Here is a 5,454-nt window from a genome sequence, read left to right on the forward strand (position 1 = left end):
ACACACAGAAAAACCCCAAATTTCTAGAAACTGTTTTAAATGTTTTTAGCACTCCCTCCACTACAGAGAACACGTGTCTATTCTCCCCCTGTTCTCTCCATCTCTCAGCTGCTGCTGGCTCCTTTTTCTCCTCCTCTTCCTCACACAGTGCTGAATCTGTCCTGGTGTTTCATCAGGGATGGAGAGCCTCTGTCCCATCTCCTCTCACCATCTCAGTCTCTCCTTACTCTGGACATTTGTAGAAGGAAATCAACCATGGTGGTTACCAACAAAAGCAGCAGAAGTGTTCTTCCAAATTTGAAGGCTGCTCATGTTTGCTGTGTGGCTTACCTGTGTCTGCCATTTCTGAAATACGTCTCTGAGTCTTCTTTCCACTTCACAATGGGATTTATCTGAGACGCTTTCTTCCCACATCTTTCTGAATTTCCTCTGTTTGACCAGGTCTTTTAGGATGGCCTTTCCATGGGCTCTGCAGAGAGATGCAGTTTTAAATCAACACTTTAGTTTCTAAGTAAATGCAGAGAATTTATCAAAAGAAAGTCAAAATAGAAATATCAGCCTATAATTGTTAAAAGTTCACACTGACCTGACTTCAGAGGAAGCATCCAGACACAGCTCACTGACAGCCAACAGGAAGCATTTGGTGAAAATCTGACCTGCAGACAGAACTTTCTCCGCTCCCATGAATTCATTGATCATAAGAAGCCCCAGTGCGGCACCAGCTCTCACGAGAACGCTCTTATGTCTGAGGAAGGAAACACAGACAAATCCACTCAATGTGTTTGATTTTCAGCTAATCTGATTGTGATGCTGGGGTCACAGATACTCTTCACAGGTGTGAACTTACTTCAAACCAATAGTCACCAGGCTGTTTAGAAAGCGACTCGGGCTGCAACCGTGAACCAGTGCTGTCAGAGCTTCCTCGGCATGCTGCTGAATGAACACATTGGCATTTGCCCTTGCAAACACCTGGAGTAAACTCTCACAGATCCATTCAGCCTCTCTGTCCATCCTCTCTTCGAGGTGTACACACAAATATACCACAGTGTCCAGTGCCGCACAGGACACACAAGAGCGATTGTTTTTAATCTAAAGAATCAGAGGAAATTTCAGCAGTTAGAAATCAAACTTGTTACAAAGATGCATGAGACAGGGCACGCTTGCAAACATGGACAGAAGAGGGTGGCATAAACACAGATGTAGAGAGAAACAGCTGGTATACCTCTTGTGTCACCCCCAAGCAAACTGTACTGAGGTTTAACTCCAACTCCTCTTGGTGATGCCGCGCCAAGATGTATCATAGCCCCTCTATCTTTTTCTTCCTGTGGGAACATCAATTAGTTTTAAAACTCATATCCTCACATTAAATTGAAAATAATTAATGCTAACAGTAGAAAATCATTTTACCAGTCGTCCTGACTCAGCAGGCTGAGGCTCAGAAGGATTCGAGACTGGCTGAAGCTCCTCCCCTAACTTTTCGTCAATTGACAGCAGGTACGCTACGATAAGCCCTTTGAAGTCCACCTGTGGAGGGTGTCTAACAACCCTTCGAGGTTTCCTATTTTCTGGAGCTGGAGCTCGGGAAGGAAGAAGCTGCCGACAAGCTGCAAAGGTTTGGGGCAGGAAGGTATCCACAATTTTTTTACATGTTTGCTCCAATGCCCTAACCATTATGTTGGGCTGTCACCAGCCTGACACCAGCGGCGACTTCTTTGTCTGCACAGATTAGATCATGAAATATTTATCACTCACATTTCTGTTGTTTGCAGCTGAAAATGAACAAGACTAAAGTACACTTTAAAGGGGAGAGCAAACCATGTATGTCTCTAAGTGTGTTTATTAAACTAAAGTACAAGTTTTCAATTCATCATAATAAGTCTTACTTAACCATTTACCTGAATCTGACTTCTCCTGTGAGGTGGAGAGGATGATGGAGGACATGGAGCAAAGGGGGGAGGAGGAGAGGGGCTATTAACTAAGGGCTGAGCTCCTCAGGAGTGCGACTGTCTCGAGGTGTTATTGAACTTCCTTCAGAGCTCAATGAAGATGCCGGGTTGAATTCCTGAGGTGAAGTAACGAGTCGCTGCTGCACCTGCTCCACCTCTAAAGGTGTTTCTCTAAAGGCTGTCAAGTTTTCAACAGCCACCCTTGGTCCACTGCACCCGGATTCCGAGTGACCATTGAAAATCTGGTCAGTATATTCTAATCAGTACAATTTAGGCGTTCACTCCACCTACAGTATCTACATCTGTGTGGCAAATGTGTGGTAAAGATATAGGTAATGAAATTTAGTTATTAATAAATGCCTTGCGCTGAGTCCCCTTAGCCATTTATGCTAAGTTTAGCATTAGTAACATTTGTCACAGCAGTTTAACATTTTACTACATATACACACCATTATTTGAAGAAAAAAAAATCCTCAGTTGTGAAATGTAACTCAGTTGTCTCAAATATTATATTTCAGTTAAAATTCAAGGTATATATATTTCTATTTCATATCATTTATAACTTGTGACTATCTAACAGACAATTATTAATATACAATGAACACTGGCTGAAAGCTTTAGTTATATTTAAGGGGCAATATCCCAAAAATAAACTAAAAAGATTTGATCCTTGTACGTTTCACATAAAATGGAAGTCACACTGATGCAGTAAATATTCTTTTATTGGACAGAAAACTGGGCAATATAATTTACTTATGATGTGAAGATATGAGAGCATTAAACAGGCTGATGTTTGGGTAAGAGGCACTAACAGGAGAGAGATGATGCAGAAACATGACATTCTTATAAAATACTGACACACTTTATAAATGTACAACTTTGCACAGGTCTTTGAACCTTTTATTTAAATGAGCTGCATACTCAAACCTTCACAATCCCACTGTGATGAAAACATGTTAACTAAATATATTCTGGATAAATCAAAGTTGTCCTTGGTTCCTTTGATTTTTCCTTCTTTCCCTGTCAGATCCTGTCCTGCATGGTAAACATAAGTGAGTGATTTCCTGTATGCAGCTGTTATAGTTTGTGTTGGAGATACTTCTGCAAATACACACACACAAAAACCCCAAATTTCTAGAAACTGTTTTAAATGTTTTTAGCACTCCCTCCACTACAGAGAACACGTGTCTATTCTCCCCCTGTTCTCTCCATCTCTCAGCTGCTGCTGGCTCCTTTTTCTCCTCCTCTTCCTCACACAGTGCTGAATCTGTCCTGGTGTTTCATCAGGGATGGAGAGCCTCTGTCCCATCTCCTCTCACCATCTCAGTCTCTCCTTACTCTGGACATTTGTAGAAGGAAATCAACCATGGTGGTTACCAACAAAAGCAGCAGAAGTGTTCTTCCAAATTTGAAGGCTGCTCATGTTTGCTGTGTGGCTTACCTGTGTCTGCCATTTCTGAAATACGTCTCTGAGTCTTCTTTCCACTTCACAATGGGATTTATCTGAGACGCTTTCTTCCCACATCTTTCTGAATTTCCTCTGTTTGACCAGGTCTTTTAGGATGGCCTTTCCATGGGCTCTGCAGAGAGATGCAGTTTTAAATCAACACTTTAGTTTCTAAGTAAATGCAGAGAATTTATCAAAAGAAAGTCAAAATAGAAATATCAGCCTATAATTGTTAAAAGTTCACACTGACCTGACTTCAGAGGAAGCATCCAGACACAGCTCACTGACAGCCAACAGGAAGCATTTGGTGAAAATCTGACCTGCAGACAGAACTTTCTCCGCTCCCATGAATTCATTGATCATAAGAAGCCCCAGTGCGGCACCAGCTCTCACGAGAACGCTCTTATGTCTGAGGAAGGAAACACAGACAAATCCACTCAATGTGTTTGATTTTCAGCTAATCTGATTGTGATGCTGGGGTCACAGATACTCTTCACAGGTGTGAACTTACTTCAAACCAATAGTCACCAGGCTGTTTAGAAAGCGACTCGGGCTGCAACCGTGAACCAGTGCTGTCAGAGCTTCCTCGGCATGCTGCTGAATGAACACATTGGCATTTGCCCTTGCAAACACCTGGAGTAAACTCTCACAGATCCATTCAGCCTCTCTGTCCATCCTCTCTTCGAGGTGTACACACAAATATACCACAGTGTCCAGTGCCGCACAGGACACACAAGAGCGATTGTTTTTAATCTAAAGAATCAGAGGAAATTTCAGCAGTTAGAAATCAAACCTGTTACAAAGATGCATGAGACAGGGCACGCTTGCAAACATGGACAGAAGAGGGTGGCATAAACACAGATGTAGAGAGAAACAGCTGGTATACCTCTTGTGTCACCCCCAAGCAAACTGTACTGAGGTTTAACTCCAACTCCTCTTGGTGATGCCGCGCCAAGATGTATCATAGCCCCTCTATCTTTTTCTTCCTGTGGGAACATCAATTAGTTTTAAAACTCATATCCTCACATTAAATTGAAAATAATTAATGCTAACAGTAGAAAATCATTTTACCAGTCGTCCTGACTCAGCAGGCTGAGGCTCAGAAGGATTCGAGACTGGCTGAAGCTCCTCCCCTAACTTTTCGTCAATTGACAGCAGGTACGCTACGATAAGCCCTTTGAAGTCCACCTGTGGAGGGTGTCTAACAACCCTTCGAGGTTTCCTATTTTCTGGAGCTGGAGCTCGGGAAGGAAGAAGCTGCCGACAAGCTGCAAAGGTTTGGGGCAGGAAGGTATCCACAATTTTTTTACATGTTTGCTCCAATGCCCTAACCATTATGTTGGGCTGTCACCAGCCTGACACCAGCGGCGACTTCTTTGTCTGCACAGATTAGATCATGAAATATTTATCACTCACATTTCTGTTGTTTGCAGCTGAAAATGAACAAGACTAAAGTACACTTTAAAGGGGAGAGCAAACCATGTATGTCTCTAAGTGTGTTTATTAAACTAAAGTACAAGTTTTCAATTCATCATAATAAGTCTTACTTAACCATTTACCTGAATCTGACTTCTCCTGTGAGGTGGAGAAGATGATGGAGGACATGGAGCAAAGGGGGGAGGAGGAGAGGGGCTATTAACTAAGGGCTGAGCTCCTCAGGAGTGCGACTGTCTCGAGGTGTTATTGAACTTCCTTCAGAGCTCAATGAAGATGCCGGGTTGAATTCCTGAGGTGAAGTAACGAGTCGCTGCTGCACCTGCTCCACCTCTAAAGGTGTTTCTCTAAAGGCTGTCAAGTTTTCAACAGCCACCCTTGGTCCACTGCACCCGGATTCCGAGTGACCATTGAAAATCTGGTCAGTATATTCTAATCAGTACAATTTAGGCGTTCACTCCACCTACAGTATCTACATCTGTGTGGCAAATGTGTGGTAAAGATATAGGTAATGAAATTTAGTTATTAATAAATGCCTTGCGCTGAGTCCCCTTAGCCATTTATGCTAAGTTTAGCATTAGTAACATTTGTCACAGCAGTTTAACATTTTACTACATATACACACCA

This window comes from Pelmatolapia mariae, linkage group LG14, assembly GCF_036321145.2.
Source record: "Pelmatolapia mariae isolate MD_Pm_ZW linkage group LG14, Pm_UMD_F_2, whole genome shotgun sequence".
Lineage (NCBI taxonomy): Eukaryota > Metazoa > Chordata > Actinopteri > Cichliformes > Cichlidae > Pelmatolapia > Pelmatolapia mariae.